General features: G+C 39.6%; 1 protein-coding gene and 1 long non-coding RNA gene across 2 annotated transcripts in view; one reads left to right on the top strand and one right to left on the bottom strand.

Moving 5' to 3' along the window:
* WASF2 (WASP family member 2) overlaps positions 1 to 20,436 on the bottom strand; it is a 74,356-nt gene that overhangs the window by 30,311 nt on the left and 23,609 nt on the right. The window lies entirely within an intron of this gene.
* Positions 380 to 19,333, top strand: LOC147577869 (uncharacterized). Its single transcript, XR_015254568.1, has 2 exons — positions 380 to 797; positions 18,078 to 19,333. It is a non-coding gene; the product is annotated as an uncharacterized LOC147577869 (long non-coding RNA).

Here is a 20,436-nt window from a genome sequence, read left to right on the forward strand (position 1 = left end):
CACAGTTGGTTTTTATGGAAGAATGTCTAAATCCCACTTTACTATCTTACTCAAAGATAAAGTGGATGGGACTAAGTGCAACCTTTCTTTCTCGGTTCCTGCAAGTAGCAGTGAGTATTGCACTAGGTTAAGCTCCCTATAGACAGGTCACTGGCACAACCACTGGTGATTAGATACAGAGGTGGGTTTGAAAAAGAGGGAGAAAGGAGATATTCAGAGCCAAACCACACATCAGGCCCTGAGTCTCATTTCATCCTGCCAGCTGTCTAACCATTCATTTTAATCCCTATGATGCCTCACTTCATATTTCAAGCTTCTCTCTGGGATGGAAAGGCCAAAAAAGAAACTGACTTTACACAACTGAGAAAGGCCAGGGGGAAAAAGGTTGCAGAGCAACAACAAAAAAGGAGATTCAGCAAAATGTTTTGCTGACAGCTCAGGGCAACGTACAAACACACCGTGTGGTCATGGAGCAGGCAGAAGCAGCAGTCCTGGATGTGACTGTTAATATACCAACTTAAGTAAGGAGGGAGACCTAGCAATGACAACCGCATCTGAACACCAGGAAGTGGAATTATGGAGCAAACTGCAATTCCGTATCAACTGTTCTATTCTGCCAGCTGTAACAAGAATTCATTCCTGAAAAAGTGTCACACACTCATCTGTCACTAATAGCCAAGCCGCCAGCAACTAAGAGTCAGCAGCAAAGGGCAGCTGTACATCTACTTCCTCTCACAAGGTCTATTCACCACTCAAAATATGGGATTTATAAGGAAAAGTCCTTGAACAGAGGGAAAGTAAGTACCCATTCTTTTTTTTCTACCCTCAGTTTACTAAGCAGTTACCAAAGCCGTCAAAACCTAATAAGCAGTGGTGTAGAGTAGCAAGAGCACGGACAGTAAGAGGCAGAGGTGTGGGTTTCAATTCCCAACTGCCAAATTTTAGCTTTGGGACCTTGGCAAGCAGTATAATCTCTCAGTCTGTTTCCTAATCTGTTAAATTAGTATAATGATTCCTAATTTGTAAGGTTGTTATGACGAAAAATAAAATAATGCATGTGTAAAATGCTTAACACAGTGCCTGGCACAAAACAATTATAGTAATAGTCCTAGTGATGGGTACCTGGCTGATTCGACGAGTAGAGCATGTGACTCTTGATCTCCAGTCCATGATAACGCTGGACACAGAGCTTACTTTAAAAAAAACAGTGATTTCTGTTGTAGTCATAGTAGTAGTAGTGGAAGTACGAGTTCCACACATATCTAGCATTTAACTATGTGCCAGGCACTGTTCTAAATGTTTTTTTTTTTTTTAAGATATAGTGACTTTAAACTTTTTTTTAAAGTTTATTTTTATTTATTTTGAGAGAGAGATAAAGCACGAGTTGGGGAGAGGCAGAGAGAGGAAAAAGAGAGAGAGAGAGAGAGAGAGAATCTGAAACAGGCTCCACATTTTCAGCACAGATGTGGGGCTTGAACTCACAAACCGTGAAATCACGACCTGACCTGAAGTTGAATGCTCAACCAACTGAGCCACCCAGGTACCCCTGTTCTAAATGTTTCATGGGGCACCTGGGTGGCTCAGTCACTTGAGTGTCTGACTTCAGCTCGGGTCATGCTTTCACGGTTCGTGGGTTTGAGCCCCACATTGGACTTTGCACTGAGAGCACAGAGCCTGCTTTGGACATTCTGTCCCCCTCTCTCTTTGCCCCCTATCCCCGCTCATGCGTGTGTGTGTGTGTGTGTGTGTGTGTGTGTGTGTGTACACGCATGCATGCTCTCTCTCAAAAATAAACACTAAAAAAAGAAAAACATTAAAAAATGTTTTATATGTGGTTCCCTCAACCATTAAACAATACTATTAATAAGTTTCAGATTGTATTAATACTTAACTAATTATAGTAGTACCCTTATCAATCAATGAATATCTATCAAGTAGACACTAAAAGACACAAGGAAGTATAAATTCCCTTCCTTGACTACAGGAGCTTATAATTTGAGGAGACAGATAAAACCAGTTTAGTAACAATACAGCAAATAAATAGAAGTTCAGTTATCAAACAAATGATGCAGTCAATGATAACAACAGAAAGGATGAAACAGTCTCTGTGACTTGAAGGGATCAAACAGGCAGGATTTGGATATAAAGTATAAAGAGGGGTACACTTATGATGTACACTAAGTAATGTATAGAATTGTTGGATCGTTATATTGTATACCTGGAACTAACATAACACTGTATGTTAACTATACTTGAATTAAATTTAAAAAAATAAAAAATATCTAAAACATAATAATAATAATAATAAAAATAAAAGAGGAAGGTTTCCCAAGTGGGGGTAATATAAGCAGAAGTCTTGAACTCTACCACTAAGAATTTATGGAAAAGTTACAATTCTAATGGGCTTTTTACCACATTTCATCAAATCTAAGATGCCATTGATTATGAGATGTATCATGATTCAAGTTCAAGAGATGTTAAAATGTGGGGAGGGGCACCTGGAAGGCTCACAGGTTAAGCACCCAACACTTGATTTTGGCTCAGGTCTCGATCTCACAGTTCATAGGATTGAGCCTTGTGTGATGGGTGGAGCCTACTTGGAATTTCTCTCTCTGCCCCTCCCCAACTTGTTCTCTAAATAAACAAACATTTAAATAAAAATAAAAATGTGGGGAAACGTGCATCTTAGAATCAATAAAATATATTTATTTTTTCTATAATATGAAAGGGTAGACAAAATGACCTTTAAAATTTCTCTCCAACCCTAAAAGGCTATGATTCTAGAACTCAAACTTCTACAAGCACATTCAAATTCCACCAAATCATTAACACCATAGAAGAACAAAGATAATAAAAATGAGAGATTGGAACTTTACTCCACTAATTATTTGCAAGGCTACAATATTTATCTCCTAACCAGTATGTTTGTATTTTCCTTTATATACTTAAACATAGAGCTATTTTAATATCCTTATTTGCTAATTCCATCATCTCTGCCATTTCTGACTATTTCTACTGAATGATTTTTCTCCTAGATATGGGCCACATTTTCCTGGTAAATCTGGTGACTTTTTTTTAAATGTATGTTTGTTTGTTTAGTTTGTTTGTTTAGAGAGATGTGTGGGGGGGGGGCAGGGAGAGAGAGAGGGGGAGAGAAAGAAACCCAAGCAGGCCCCACACCAACAGCTCAGAGCCAGAGCCAAACATGGGGTTCGATTCCATAAACTGTGAGATCATGACCTGAGCCAAAATCAAGTCAGAAGCCCAACCAACTGAGCCACCCAGGAACCCCAAACATGGTAACTTCTGACTGGATGTTAGACATTATGCTATTACAATGTTGACTATCTAGCAATGTTGGTTTCAAAAGTGTCAGACTTTATTCTGGTAGGTAGTTAAGCTACTTTTGGTTCAGTTGGGTACCTGTAAGGCTTGTTTTTAAAAAGCTTTGTTAGGATGGCTCTAGGGTAGCCTATACTCTATGGGTATTTTAACCCCAGTGCAAAGATGCGGCCCCTCTGCAATCTCTACTGGGTGCTCCCAGTGAGCACCATGGGCTCTCTATTCTGGCTGGTAGGAACTCAAACACCTCCCTGCTCATAGCTTCCTGGTCACTCTTTCCCCATTCTCCCTCAGTGTGATCCCAGTCATGTGTGTGGTCAGCAAAGATTCAATAAGACCCTGAGATTTTTTTTTTTAATTTTTTTTTCAACGTTTTTTATTTATTTTTGGGACAGAGAGAGACAGAGCATGAACGGGGGAGGGGCAGAGACAGAGGGAGACACAGAATCGGAAACAGGCTCCAGGCTCTGAGCCATCAGCCCAGAGCCCAACGCGGGGCTCGAACCCACGGACCGCGAGATCGTGACCTGGCTGAAGTCGGACGCTTAACCGACTGCGCCACCCAGGCGCCCCAAGACCCTGAGATTTCTAGAGCAGTTCTTCTTCATAGCTTCCCCCTTTCCAGAACTCAACCACACTGCTTTCAGTTGCTTCAGCTCCCCTTGAACTATAATGTCTCTTTAGTTCAGCAAGACCAGTGTGCTCTGCTTGGAATCCCCCACCCTGCTCCATAGTTAGAAGAGACATCTAGGTGCAGTGTGCGCACACGCGCGCGCGCGTGCGCGCGCGCGCACACACACACACACACACACACACACACACACACACACAGAGGAATACTACTTAGCCATCAAAAAGAATGAAGTCTTGCCATTTGCAATGACATGGATGGAGCTAGAGTATATTATGCTAAAGGAAGTAAGTCAGAGAAAGATAAATACCATATTATTTCACTCATATGTGGAATTTAGGAAACAAAACAGATGAACATATGGGAAGGGGGGTAAAGAGAGGGAAACAAACCATAAGAGACTCTTTAAAAAAAATTTTTTTTTAATGTTTATTTTTGCCAGAGAGAGAGAGAGACAGGGCATGAGCGGGGGAGGGGCAGAGAGAGAGAGGGAGACACAGAATCCGAAGCAGGCTCCAGGCTCTGAGCTGTCCGCAGAGCCCGACGCCGGCTCGAACTCACAGACTCAGATCATGACCTGAGCCGAAGTCGGACGCTCAACCGACTGAGCCACCCAGGTGCCCCAAAAGACTCTTAACAATAGAGAACAAATTGAGGATTAGTGGAGGGGAGGTGGGTGGGGGATGGGCTAGATAGCTGATGGGTAATAAGAAGGGTACTTGTTATGATGAGCACTGGGTGTTGTATGTAAGTGATGGATCACTAAATTCTACTCCTGAAACCAATACTGCATTGTATATTAACTAACTAGAATTTAAATAAAAATTTAAAAAGAAAAGAAAAAAAAAGAAGAGACATTTAGACAGAAAGCCAGGTAATCACAGGGCTCACCTCTTTTATTTCCCTTCTCACAGGGATCACAGCCCTGTCCTTCCTGTTTAGGTCAGGGTTGATTTCCACTCTAGTTTTGCAAGGCCCTCCATAATAAAGAGGTATTATAAAGTATTATAATCTTAAAGTCTGATTAATTTCAATTTATCTTCAAGTACATACACAGAGTAATTCTAGGAATAACAAGGAAAAGTAGGTGTCCCGAAATCAAACAAACAAGAAAGCACTGCCAATAGGTATAATATCATTACCATAAGCATAGAACATATTTGGATGACATATTTAATTAATTTTTTGAATGATCACAACTGAGGACAATGACAGAAAGTTCTTTTCTTTTTTTTTTTTTTTTTTTTTTTTCAACGTTTATTTATTTTTGGGACAGGGAGAGACAGAGCATGAACGGGGGAGGGGCAGAGAGAGAGGGAGACACAGAATCGGAAACAGGCTCCAGGCTCTGAGCCATCAGCCCAGAGCCCGACGCGGGGCTCGAACTCACAGACCGTGAGATCGTGACCTGGCTGAAGTCGGACGCTTAACCGACTGCGCCACCCAGGCGCCCCCAGAAAGTTCTTTTCTTTTCTTTCTTTTTTTTTTTTAATTTTTTTTTTAACGTTTTTATTTATTTTTGAGACAGGGAGAGACAGAGCATGAACACGGGAGGGTCAGAGAGAGGGAGACACAGAATCTGAAACAGGCTCCAGGCTCTCAGCTGTCAGCACAGAGCCCGACGTGGGGCTCGAACTCACGGACCGCAAGATCATGACCTGAGCTGAAGTCGGCTGCTCAACCAACTGACCCACCCAGGCGCCCCCAGAAAGTTCTTTTCTTACAGCTAATACTCACATAGGTGCCTACCACCTTCAAAAATCAATACAGCTTGGTGAACTCAGAGGGATGTTCAGTCAAGAGATTCAAGGATTTCCTGAGCCACTCATTATGTGACTTTGGGCTGGTTAATCTCTCTAAGCCTCATCTGTAAAATGGGAAAAATAAAATCTACCTCATATGATGGTTCTAAGGATAAAATGAGATAACATATGTGAGCCTTCTAGAGGGATGTCTAACACCCAGTAGGTACTCAGTAACTGATAGCTCTGATTACTATTAATTCAAGGAATGCAGAGTTTGTTTAGACTCACCTCCTGGTGGTAATGAAATAATTTAAGGACAGCAAATCAAATTAAACAGCATTAAGCACACTACACAAAAGGCTCTCCTAATTGATCCTCTTTTCTTCAGTCTCAGTGGAGGCCAAGTAGTAGGTGGGTCTCTTACCTTCTGGGACAGGCTCTTTGGGAGTGTAGAGACAAATACTGAGAAAGAAATAGATGGCCTCTGTTTATATTATGACAATTTTAAATATTAAGATAAAGAGTATCAGTCTTCCAAATCATAGTCAAAAATCAATTCAGTTTTTTCACTTTACAAACTTTGAAAGACAAATAGTCTCAAAGGGACTATTACTTGGATCATGGCATTTCTTTAAAAAAAAAAAAAAAAAAAAATCCTTTCATCTTGAAGGCCCAAGGCAAATGTCACCACTTCTAAGAAGCCTTCCTTGACTCTTCTAGTCTGAAGTCATCTCTCCCTTTCCAAAAGTGCCGAAGAGGTATGCTGAATCTCTTTGATGGCAGTCATTACATTCTATGTTGTAGTACAGATTTTTGGAGTGTACAGTTCTCTGAGTACAGGAACTGAAAAACAAAATACCTTTAAACCTAACAGAAGTAGTACTAACAACAGCAGCTAAGGATGGGATTCTTAAAACTTCTTTGTATCCTATAGTGTCTGCTCAATAAGTGTTGAATGCCTAAAATATGGCTGGTATTTATTCACGTTTTCTTATATATCTCTACTACTCAAAACACTTCTATGAAGTAAGTTTTAGCATTCTGATTTTACAGATGACAGAACTAAAACTAAGAGCAGTTCTGTAACTTTATCAAAGTCACACAGTCAACTTTTAAACCCAGGTCTATCTACGTCAAAAGTTTATGCTTATTCCATGACTCCACACTGACTCTTCAAAAAAACACACAAACCAAGAAATTATACAAATAAGCTCCTATTTCTCATTCTCATACACAAGTGCCACGAAGCCCTAGACTAGTTTCTTCTCCCTTGAAAAAAGACTGCATGCTAACACAAGAAAGCCTTCCTGACATATTTACCCTAGAACTGAAACGGTGTTAATGAGGATAACATACTGCTTTCTCCCTCTCTACACCCAATTTTAGCCAGCTGCTCAGGGGCTTCACATCTTTCACTTTAAACAACATAAACACTGGCTCATTTAAAGTGCCAGCCTCACATAACATGCTTAGATGCTACTGCTTTTCAAACAAACTCCTGTTTTCAAACAGCCAGGCATTTGGGGTTCCATCACTTCTGATGAGTTACTTTTATCTGCAGGGTCCCTGAAAATCACTTTAAGTTTCATTCTCTGTGCACTGTTTGGCTCATCAAATCTTGTCATCAGGGGCTTTTTTTTTTTTTTTTTTAAGCACCTCATCTTTCATCTTCTTTTACAATGAACCAAAACACATTCCCATGGGTAATTCTTAAACTATGTATTTTTTAAAATAATACTCTTCTGACTTTTTCCAAAGAGCATGGTTGTTTTCCCTTTTTAGCCCAAGTAAAGATAATTATATCAGAAGTGATATAATTTTCCCCCATTTCTTTCTGCATATGGGGAATACTGAAATGATACGTCTTTTTTAATTATTAAATGTAAATACCTCATTAAATATAATCCAATTACTTTAATTGTAAAAAGGAAGTAATTACAATATGTACATGTATTCTTGCCTGGTAGATTTAATATCTTAAATTAATCTTTTCAGCATTAATATTTTAAATTAACCTTTGACATTTGAAAAATGCAAGAAACTGATGTCTCTTTTTAAAAATATATACATATAAAGCTGTACTTTATGGATCTTTGTTGTGATTTCACCTACAAACAATTTTAGTGAGAATAGCCCCACTCCCACAGAGAGGGGTAATTAAATACCACCTGCCCTAACTGAACTGGTATTTCTTGTCTGCCATAAATCATGTTAAAGAGTCTAATGCCTTCTGGGACAAAAAGCCAAGAGATGAATTCTGTCATTCTAATAATCACAAAAGCTTTACTTACAAAGACAATTCCAGGCCAAAATTTGTTAGAAGGATGGCTTTGGTATAGTACCCTAAATTTTCCATTACCTAATTTATATTCTGTGACTACCATTTTAGCTTTCTAAGACCACCCCAAGCATTCTCCTTTCTCTCTGGTCTCTAGCCCTTCAAGTTTGCTGTTACAATAGTTTCCCTCAGCAGCCATCTGGTTCTTTGGTTTCTACTCTTTTTTGGTGACCAAGGGCAAATAAATTGCAAAGCTAAATCTCTATGAACTGCTTTGAAAATGGGCTCTGCCACGGTCTGTGCTCTGAAAAACCTCCATTAAAATGGAGGGAAAAGGCTTACACAGAAGAGGAATTAAGAAGATGATACTTTGTTTTGTTTTTCTATATCTTACCAAAATCTATCAGTGAGTGTTATTTTAAGATATGAATTATGTATACAGAAAAAGTAAAACTTGATTTAGATTAACACAGAACTTTTTCTAAACTTTAAAACTATATGAATATTTATGTTGTAGAGATAACAACCAGGGCCGTGTATATACAGCACTTTCCCTGCAAAAGAAAAGCTCTCTTTAAAGTACTAACAAGGGGCGCCTGGGTGGCTCAGTCGGTTAAGCGTCCGACTTCGGCTCAGGTCATGATCTCACGGTTCGTGAGTTCGAGCCCCGCGTCGGGCTCTGTGCTGACAGCTCAGAGCCTGGAGCCTGTTTCAGATTCTGTGTCTCCCTCTCTCTGACCCTCCCCCATTCATGCTCTGTCTCTCTCTGTCTCAAAAATAAATAAACGTTGGGGCGCCTGGGTGGCGCAGTCGGTTAAGCGTCCGACTTCAGCCAGGTCACGATCTTGCGGTCCGTGAGTTCGAGCCCCGCGTCGGGCTCTGGGCTGATGGCTCAGAGCCTGGAGCCTGTTTCCGATTCTGTGTCTCCCTCTCTCTCTGCCCCTCCCCCGTTCATGCTCTGTCTCTCTCTGTCCCAAAAATAAATAAACGTTGAAAAAAAAAAATTAAAAAAAAAAAAAATAAACGTTATAAATAAATAAATAAATAAATAAATAAATAAATAAATAAAATAATAAAGTACTAACAAGCAGGGTGCCTGGTTGGCTCAATTGGTAGAGCATGCAACCCTTGATCTCACAGTTTTAAGTTCAAGCCCCATGGTGGGCATAGGGATTACTTAAAAATAAAATCTTTAAAAAAAAATGTTTTTACTAAAATAAAATCTTAAAAAAAAAGTATAAGAAGCGTTGTGTTTTCTGCAAGTCTCAAGGATTTCACTGAAATAGATTTTCCTGTTTAGACCCTATATTAATGAACCAAAGATGCAACTCTGCCTCACTAATACCACTTCCCAAAACAAATTAATGAAATGGAGGAGGGTAACTATGACTAACTCCTTCAGTCATTGATTATAGCCAGGTTGGAGCAGTTCCTGACTACATAAGGTTGGCTTCTGCTGTCATCCAGGCTAACTATGGAAAGCTATTTTATGGTTTGAAAGGATAGTCACATGGGTCATTGTGGGTTCCCTCATTCTCAAACACTGTAATGAATTCTGAACAGTTACCAAAGGTTAGCAGAAGGAATGGAGCCTGATATCTGATGATGATCACAGTCTTCCAGGACAGCACCATTATAAGACAACAAGGAATTTCACAGGTAAAAGGTATACCAGCAGCTAAAACTTAGCCCCTTTCAGGATTTAAATGATTCAAGTTTCATCTTGATAACACTGGTATTTTTGTACAAAATATATCTTATTAGGCCAGCACTTAAAAGTTAAAAAGGTGTCTTTAAATGCCTGCTGACCTAAAATTGCCACGTTCAATGCTTTAAAGGGATTGATTTTCTGGAGAAGGACAATAAGATGCCAAATTCTGTTCAATGGAGATCAGAATATTATTTGGTGAACCTATTCTGCACCTGTGGAAGCGAAAGAATAAGACTGACTCACACACCCCAGAAGGAGGATGGTATTTATCTTGGGCTCTCCCTATGACCTCTTTGGCAGCAAATGTAAGAAAGTCCTTTTTTGAGGCTAAGGGGCGTGCCCAGGACTTTCAACTACCCATTCAAGCAGGGTTACAATTCCCCTCCTCCATAATTAAGTTCTCTTTCCTACTCTCCATGCATGCATGAATTGCAATGACATTGACATGGGGGCCTGACATTAGTCTTTGAAGGTCATTTAAATCCTCCTACTTCCAAGCTGCCTTAAAAGCAATGCGTCATCCATTCCACAATGCCTGAGTGTGGGGTCTGACTAGATGGTACTCAAAGCATAAAAAGCAAGAGGGCTCCAAACTCAAATATCATAAAAAAAAAAAAAAATCAAAGAAATAAAACAATAAAACTCAGTTGCTCAAGAGACAATAGTAAGAGAAACACTAAACTTTTAACACTGGATGAATGAAAACACTTCTGATAATTCCTTTTATTTAGGAAAGTAGAAAATGTCATTCACAATATAGTCCCTTTATATTGGCTTCAGTCTCATCTACTATCACAACTTCATACATACATACCCATCCCTGAAGTCCCACAGACCCTCCCATGGCTCCTGATTACATAATGTTCTCCCTTGCCTCCATACTTTTGTTCAAATCTGACCACCCACCACACCCTCACCAACTTCTAAGGTCTTCCAAGATTGAGCTCAAGTGAAATGTCTCTTGACATGCCTTGCCCCAGGGGAGCTTGACGCCCCTCTCCACACATTCTTTAAACTCCTGTAACACCCTGTGCATGTCTATCCCATCACACTGCATTAAAATGACTGATTTTCTTACTTGCTCTCCCACTAGACTGCAAATACTTTAAGGCTAGTGATCAATCATCTCTGATCCTAGTGCCTATCACCATGCTAGGTACAGAGAATATGCTCAATAAATATTAATCAAATGAGGGGCACCCGGGTGGCTCAGCTGGTTAAGCGTCCGACTCTTGGTTTCAGCTCAAATCATGATCTCACGGTTTGTGGACTGAGTCCCACACTGGGCTCTGTGCTGACAGTGTGGATGGAGCCTGCTTAGGTCTCTCTCCCCCTCCCTTGCTCATACTTGCTCTCTCTCAAAATAAACTTAACTAACTTGAATTGAAATAAATTTAAGTAAACAAAAAAACCAAACAAACTTCAATATTAATCAAACGAATGAAGCCACAGTTAGTGGTTCTTGTGCTCTGGCCATTATGAAGGTGAGGATAGGGAGGGTGTCTGGACATTCAGTCTTAATAGTACTGCTTTCTGAGGGAAGAGAACTCAGTCTGAATAGCCCAAGCTCAACCTTTGTTTTATTTACTTATTTTTAAAAAATTTTTTTAATGTTTTTATTTATTTTTGAGAGAGAGAGAGACAGAGCATGTGCAGGGGAGGGGCAGAGAGAGGGGGAGACACAGAATCTGAAGCAGGCTCCAGGCTCTGAGCTGTCAGCACAGAGCCCGATGCAGGGCTCGAACTCACAGTGTGAGATCATGACCTGAGCTGAAGTCAGACGCTTAACCAACTGAGCCACCCAGGTGCCCCAACCTTTGTTTTAGAATTAAGATTCCTAGTAACTCATCAGATCACAAGACAGGATCTATACATACTCTACAAACCCTAGGAAATGATTAGAGGTCTAATCTGTATATAGCAGAGTGAGACATTAAAAATTAAAAAAAAAATTAAAAAAAAATTTTTTTTAATTACAAAAAAACAACCAAGGCCATCCCAACCAACACAAGCTATCTGCCACCTCCCTTTTATTCATGCACCTCAAAGTTCTTATCTTCTAATGTAAAGAGAGAAATGATTAAGAGTTATCAGCCAAAGGAGACACATTTCTAAAAAGGCTAAGGAAGGTCAGAATAGGGTAAGTCATGAAAATCAGCACATTTTAAAAACTTGAGAGAAATCCAGGCTGTCATTAAAATCTCCAGGCACGTGGCCTAAAACATTAATAAGCCTCTGAACCTTTTCTTTCCCCACCAAATCAGCTTTTTGCCCCCCTCCCCCAGCACCAATACTTTGTCCCCACCAACTGACCCTGCCACCGGCCAACCTGCCTGCCTTTCGTTCTTTCCCTTCCTTCCTACCATTATAAATACAGATACAGATAGTGAGAATCTGGCAAACATATGACAGCTTCTAACCATATATGAGATTTGTATAAACTGATATCCACTTTTCCTTTTTCCTTTCTTCTTTCCCTTTTTTCTTTCTCTCCCTCTCTTTCAATGAGCCTTATGTACTGAGCACTTCTTTCCTTCCTTACTCCCTTCCTTCCTTCCTCCCTCCCTCCCTCCTTCCTTCAATGAACTTTAGGTACGAGTGCTGTGCCACACACTGGGGATAAATTCAACAATGTCCCTGCCCTCAGGAAGCTCAAAAGCTACTGAAGGGGACAAAATTACTCTTTTCATAAGTATGACTACACAAGATGTTGTGGAGGCATCCAGCTCAGACTGCGGGCAGACGTAGTTAAGAAAGGGTGTCTTAAAGGACAAAAAAAAATTAGTTAAGAGAAGTTTCAGATGAAGGGAGCAGTGTGTGCAGAGGCAAACAATGTTCCAAGAGCAGCAAATAGCTTGGTGTGGCTGAAGTACAAGAAGTCATGAGCGATAAGGCTAATAAGGTAGATAGAAGCTGAGGCACAGAGATCCTTGTATGCTGCACTATAGCACTTGGAGTGTGCTGAAGGCTACCGGGAACTATTTAAGATTGAGACTAGAGAGTGACATGATGGGATTTGCATTTAGAAAGCTCTCTCTGGCAGCAGTGTGGAGAACGTACTACATGAGAGGGTGAAAGACTGAGGCAGTATTCCAAGTGGAAGCGCTTCTAATTGATGGATAGAATCTACATAATGGGAGAGTTACAACAGATGACAGAAAATACTCTGTACAGAGTTTGAGGCCAGGCTGTCACTGATAAGCTTTCCCTCTTGAACAATTAAATTATTTAGTCTCTCTGGGCCTCAGTTTTTACATTCTGAAAAATGTGTTTGTAAAAGTATTACCGGGGGGGGGGGGGAACACTGGACTAGATTCAGTATCATCAACCTTACCTTAATGCTTTACAATTTACAGATACAAAAATTTTTAGAAATACGTGTAAGGTAATAAAGAATCGTGAGAGGGCACCTGCCTTGCTCTTTTGGTAGAGCACGTGACTTGATCTCAAGGCCATGAATTCAAGCCCCACGCTGGATGTAGAGATTACATAAACAAACTAAAAAAAAAAAAAAAAAAAAAAAAAGAATTGTGATTTAGCAAACATCAGTGTGCCTGCCTACCACCTAGTTTAAGAATATCACCATTAGGGGCACATGGGTAGCTCAGTAGGTTGAGCATCTGACTCTTGATTTCGGCTCAGGTCATGATCTCACCATTCCTAAGACCAAGCACCATTTCGAGCTCTGCGAGCTCTGTGCTGACAGCTTGGGATTCTCTCTCTACCCCTCCCCCACAAGTACCTGTGCACACTCTCTCTAAAAATAAACTTAAAAAAAAAAAAATAAAAAGAATATCACCATTAGCTTTAAAGTTCCCTACATGCCTCTCCCCAAACCTATCTCCTTCCCTTTCACTCTGATGACACTATCCAGAAATGTGTTTACTATTCCCTTATTTTTCTTTACAGTTTTATCATATCTGTATCCCAAACCATTATAGTTTAGTTTCACATGTTTCAGTACTTCACATGAATCTAATGCACATTTTTCTGCAACCTTTCACTCTACTATTTGTTGGGATTCATTCATGTTGCAATGGCTGCAATTTAGTCATTTCTACTGTTACATGGTATTATATTTTATGGCTATACCATAATTTATTTATTCAATCTAAAGTTGATAGATACTGGGATTTTTCCCAGTTTGGAATGCTTATGTTTTTGCTATTGCCAACGAAGTTGCTATGGACATTTTTGTACACGTCTCCTTGTACACATGTATAAGGTTGTGAAGGGTAGACACCTAGGAGTGGAACTGCTGGGTCATGGAGTATGAAAATCTTCAATCATGAGATAATGCCAAATTGTGTTCCAAAATGGGTTTACATTTCTGTTTGCTGGGTTCTGGTTGCTTCATATATCCTTGCCAACATATTTGGTCAGATTTTAATTTTTGCCAATCTGATGGACATAAAAGAATGTGTCATTGTAGTTTTGATTTGCATTGCCCTGATGACTGCTAATGAAGCTGAACATTCCCAACCCTTTTGATAGGAAGGAGCTACTTTTTATTTTTCCAAAACACCGAAATTATCTTCTCTGAAAGCCTAAAATGGCTGTAGGTCATTCTGAATGCTGCCTCCCAGTAATTAACCAGATAAAGACTGGTGTCTTTCAGCACCAGGGTAAAACTGTATGACCAAATCTCAGCCATATTGACACAGAGGCACACCTGAAATTTTTCATCTGAGAACTGAAGGTGAATTAGGGATTTTAGAAGGACTGAGACTGAGAAAATCTGAGAGGGAATGATCAGGGCAAATATGTGATACTTAAAACCCTTCAGTATCTGCCATCAATGTACTTCTTTAGTTTCCTTTCTGGCCACACCTTTCTAGTGCACTACACTTCAGACACTGTTCACCACAGATGCCCTCCTGCACTCTCATGCCTCTGTGATCATTCAAGACATTTCCTGCTTCCGGGAATACCCACTTTTTATCTGTTTTTTTTTTTCCCCTATGCTTCTTGAAATTTTATTAATCCTTCCCTGCTCAGTTCAAATGAATTCTTCCACAAAGCTATTGTGACCCTGTTCCCTAGGAAGAATTAATCAAGCCCTCTGTTTCAATAGCACTCTATTATACCACATATCCCACATTGCACTTGTAACAGGGATAGACTGTGAGCTCTTTGAGGGAAAGTTACCATCTTTTAAAACCTGAGGTGCTAATAAGCAGCACTTCTGTCACCCATCAATCCCCCATAAAATACTGGATAAGTATATAGAAAGATGAGCAGAATTTACTGAGAAAATAAGTATCTAAACAATGGAAAGACCCTTTCTGACTCTTGCTGACTATGAAGAAAAAAATGAGAGAAAAGGCAAGAGAGGAGAAAGGGAGTGAGAGCTAATGAAAAATAAATTGTGACAATTAGGTCCCAGGAAATGAAATTGTAAACCATACAGTCACCTTCTTAATGGTGGCTTCCAATAGCACGGAAAAGTGGAATTTATAGATGACTCTAAAACCTTAAGCTGGAAACACTTTTTTTTCAAAATTTATAAAATTTTTTTAAATTTTAATTTTTTAATTTTAATTTTTTAAAATGTATTTATTTTTGAGAGAGGAGAGAGAGGATCCCAACGTAGGGCTCAATCTCACAAACCACGAGATTATGACATGAGCCGAAATCAAGAGTCAGATGCTTAACCAACCAAGCCACTCAGGTGCCTTATTTATTTTTATTTATTTTTTACTTATTTATTTATTATTTTATTTATTTAGAAAGAGCATGGTAGAAGGAGAGGGCGAGAATCTTAAGCAGGCTCCATGCCCAGTAAGGAGCCCTATGCAGGGCTCGATTTCACAACCCTGAAATCATGACCTAAGCTGAAATCAAGTGTCAGACACTTAACTGACTGAGCCATCCAGGTGCCCCCAGACTCTTAACTATAGAGAATACACTGAGGATTGCTGGATGAGAGGTGGGCAGGGTGACGGGAAATGGGTTAAATGGGTACTGGGTTAAGGAGGGCACTTGTAGGGATGAGCATTGGGTGTTGTATGTTAAGTGATGAATCACTGAAACTAGTATTATACTGCATGTTAACTAACTGGAATTTAAATAAAAACATGAAAAAAAAAAACTTAGGCTGTATTTCAGAATTTCATCTGGGTGTGGTGTTTTCTGAAGATAACTATAATTTCAATTTATTTAATAGTTAAAGGTTTTCAATTTTTTCATGAGTCATCTTGTTATCTTTTCCTAGGAATTTGCCCATTTTATCTAAATTTTGAAATAAACCAAGATAGTATTCACAGTATTCCTTAAATTGAGTGGCAAATATTATCATTAGAACAAAATGGCTAGATGAATGGAATAATGGCAGAGATAAAGATCCATAACATAAAGATTTGAGATTCCACAATATTTCAACATTTTCATGTATCTCTGTATTCCAAGAATAGAGCCTTCTTTTGGACACAAGGTTTGATTTCCTATATCAAATACAAAATTGATAAATCAAGTTAATATTTTAATAAGCTGGTTTTGGGGGCACCTGGGTGGCTGTCAGTTAAGTGTCTGACTTCAGTTCAGGTCATGATCTCGCAGTCTGTGAGTTCAAGCCCCCATGTCAGGCTCTATGCTGACAGCTCAGAGCCTGGAGCCAGCTTCTGATTCTGTGTCTCCCTCTCTCTCTGCCCCTCCCCACTCACGGTCTTTCTCTCTCTCTCTCAAAAATTAATGTCTAAAACAATTAATAAGTTGATTTTGATTAATGCATGGTTGATCAGAATGACACTTGCAGATATCTTTAAAATAAAGGCTCTTTGGAGCACCTGGATGGCTCAGTCAGTGTCCAACTCTTGGTTTCAGCTCAGGTCATGATCTCATGGTTCAGGAGATTGAGCCCCGCATCAGGCTCTGCACTGACAGTGTGCATAAAAAAAAAAAAAGAAAAAGAAAAAGAAAGCCTCTTTTAAATTAAGTAAAAGCTGGTTTCAGAGGCCACTCAATCATTAAATTAGATGCAAAAAAAAAAAAACTATCCCTTTAAATATAGCAATTCACTGAATTTAAAGAAAAATCCATCAGAAGAAATTTAACAGCTTTGAACTTATACATCCACATTATTTTTAAAAATAAAAGTGTAATTATTATTAAGACTATTGTTACTATAAAAGCACATTTTGTGATATAAGAAAAAAAGGCACTTTAGTGGCTTAAAAAAATTATGCTAATCATTTGTTTTATCTACTCCTTCCCCAAACCTTATGCCACAGTAGCTAACTGGAAGGAAAACTATCTGATTTAAATTTCAGCATCCTTGCTCTATCTCACCCTCTCCTGTTCTAGTGGAGCTATACTTGGTTAAATACATTCTATATGAAGGAGGAGGAGCCAAAAGATAAAAATCCAGAGCAGGGGCCCCTGGGTGGCTTAATCCATTAAGGGTCTAACTCTTGATTTCATTAAGGGTCGGATTCTTCATTTTGGCTCAGGTCATGATCTCACCATTCATAAGATGAAGCCCCAAGCTAGGCTCTGTGCTGATAGTACAGAGCCTGCTTGGGATTCTCTCTCTCCCTCTCTCTCTGCCCCTCTCCCACACATGTGCTCTCTCTCTCTCTCTAAAAATAAATAAAATTTTTAAAGTTTTTTTTTTAACTTTTTATTCATTTATTTTGAGAGAGACAGAGAAAGCGTGAGTAAGGTAGAGGCAGAAAGAGAGGGAGAAAAGAGAGGCAGAAAGAGAGGGAGAAAAGAGAGGCAGAAAGAGAGGGAGAAAAGAGAGGCAGAAAGAGAGCCCAAGCAGGCTCTGCACTGTCAGCACAGAGCCCGATGTGGGGCTCAAACTCCAGAAACTGCGAGATTATGATCTGAGTCGAAACCAAGAGTCAGACGCTCAAGTGACTGAGCCACCCAGGCACCCCTAAAAATAAATAAACTGTAAAGTAAATAAATAAAATCCAGAGCAGATCATAGTATAATAATTTTGAAAGCCTGTTTAGAGAATGACCAAAAAATACTAGTCCTGTATTAGTGAAGGTCAACGTCTTTAATTGGACAGAGCTCCAGGGCAACGAAATTGAAAATAAGTATGATTAGAAAAATGGGAATGAACTCTACCTGGGCAACAGATCAATGAGACAGCGTATCTGCCTTTGATTCTACACTGGTATAATCCTCCTTAACTAACATTAACACAGCCTCCAGCACCATACAATAAGGTTTTTCCAAATATCTATGGGAAGCTGACAACAGCAATACTTCTCTGCCAATCTAGCAATACAGATGCATTTTTACCAGCTCCTCTCCTTGTAGAAATCATGTTAATAAAGATGTTTGGAGATTTATGGATTAAATGCCAATATTTTAAAAAACTGGACAACTGTTACAGAAATTCTTGTTGGTATTTTTCAGTCTTGGAGGAAATGGGGTTTGACAAAGAATATTTCCCAAGTGGTCTGGAAGGAAGCAGAAGAATTAGCAAAATCAAGAGGAGAAAATATGAAAATGCATCAGGTGAAAGCCCGAGGTTTGTTGGCAGGAGAAAAACGTGTCTGTATTGTGTAAACTAGAATCTATGGCAAACAAAATTCAATTATAATGAAGCAATTATCATGTCTTGTCACATTTGTTAAAATTGGTATCTGCCAAGTAGTATCCTTTTAGGCTGTCCACTCTTCTTGGTTTGCATCAATTGTCCCACAGTAATTATTAATAGTATATTCCCTCATACTTTTAAAAGTGAACTGGTTTATACAATAAGTTATATGATCACCCTATCCTTGAGAAACCAGGAGGCAGGGCTGCTAAAACGGCTCAAGGTTCAGGATCCAATCATAGTCCCAACTAAAAGTCAGTACAGATTTATTTCTTTCATCTAGCGCTATGAATGGAACAATACAATAGTACTGTGATTAAAAACCCAGTGGACTGGTGGGGCCCCTGGGTGGCTCAGCCGGTTGAGCACCCAACTTAGGCTCATCATGATCTTGCAGTTCATGAGTTCAAGCCCTGTGTTGGGCTCTGTGCTGACAGCTCAGAGCCTGGAGCTTGCTTCAGGTTCTGGGTCTCCCTCTCTCTCTGACCCTCCCCCACTCACACTCCTTCTCTCTCTCAAAAATAAACATTTTTAAAAAATTAAAATAAAACAAAAAAACCCACAGTGGACTGGAACCAAATGGCTTGAGTTCAAATAGTCCTCCTACATAAACTCTTCAGTTGTGTGACCTCATTACATTTTTTTGTTTTCCTTTTGATTTTGAAATAATTTCAATCTTGGGGAAAAGTTGCAAGAATAGTACAAAGGACTCACTTATGCACTCCACCTAGGTTCACCAATTATTAACATTTTACCACATTCATTTCCCTCTCTCTCTTTCTCCCTCCATACCCTCTCCCACACTCACACTCTCTAACTTATGACTAATTTTTAAAATCATTTGACAATAGGTTGCAGACATGGTAGCCCCTATCTCTAAATACTTCAGGGAGTCATCTAATAGCAAACTATCATACAAATATCCCATTAGGAAATTTAACAATTGAGGGGTGCTTGTCTGGCTTGGTTGGTAGAACGTGTGGCTCTTGATCTTGGAGTTGGGAGTTCAAGCCCCACGTATAGTGTAGAGATTACTTAAAGAAGTAAATCTTTATAAAAAAAAAAAAAAAAAGGACAGGGGCGCCTTAATAGCTTAGTTGGCTAAATGTCTGACTCTTGATTTCAGCTCAGGTCATGATCTCACAGTTCGTGGGATCAAGTCCTTCAACAGGTTCTGCGCTGACAGCATAGATCCTTTCTCTCTGCCCCTTCCCTGCTCACGCTCTCTAAATAAATAAAACAAAAAAAGGAAATTTAACAATGATACATTGTTATTTAACATAAAATCCATATCTAAATTTTATTTTATTTTTAAAAAAAATTTTTTTTCAACGTTTTTATTTATTTTTGGGACAGAGAGAGACAGAGCATGAACAGGGGAGGGGCAGAGAGAGAGGGAGACACAGAATCGGAAACAGGCTCCAGGCTCCGAGCCATCAGCCCAGAGCCTGACACGGGGCTCGAACTCACGGACCGCGAGATCGTGACCTGGCTGAAGTCGGACGCTTAACCGACTGCGCCACCCAGGCGCCCCTTTATTTTATTTTTTAAAATATTTTTTAATGTAATCTCTACACCCAAAATGGGACTCGAACTCACAATCCTGAGATCAAGAGTCACACATTCTATCAACTGAGCCAGGTGCTCCAATACCTAAGTTTTAGAAAATGTTGTCCCAATAATGCTCTTTATAGGAATTTTTTTCCCCTCAACCCAGGATCTCTATCCAGAATCGTGGGCAGGTTTCCTAATCTCTTTGTATATCAGTTTTCCCATATGTAAAATGGTAGATAATATGACCTACCTCATGGGAGTATTGGAAGAAATGAAGGAGTAAATATATACAAAGACTTTAAAACAGTCGCTGGCATTCAGTACAGGTGTTAGCTGCTTTTAGGGAATGACAGACTCTACATAAGGTAGAATTATGCCAGATAATAGAAATAACTCTCTCTCTCTCTCTTTTCTAATGTTTATTTACCGAGAGAGACAGCAAGAGAGCACAGGGGAGGGGCAGAGAGAGAGAGGGAGACAGAATCTGAAGCAAGCTCCAGGCTCTGAGCTGTCAGCATAGAACCTGATGTGGGGCTTGAACTCATGGACCATGAGATCATTACCTGATTAGCTGAAGTCGCTTAATGGACTGCGCCACCCAGGTGCCCCAATAACTCTTTT

The sequence above is a fragment of the Puma concolor genome, chromosome C1, assembly GCF_028749965.1.
Source record: "Puma concolor isolate L17-30 chromosome C1, mPumCon1.1.hap2, whole genome shotgun sequence".
Classification (NCBI taxonomy): domain Eukaryota; kingdom Metazoa; phylum Chordata; class Mammalia; order Carnivora; family Felidae; genus Puma; species Puma concolor.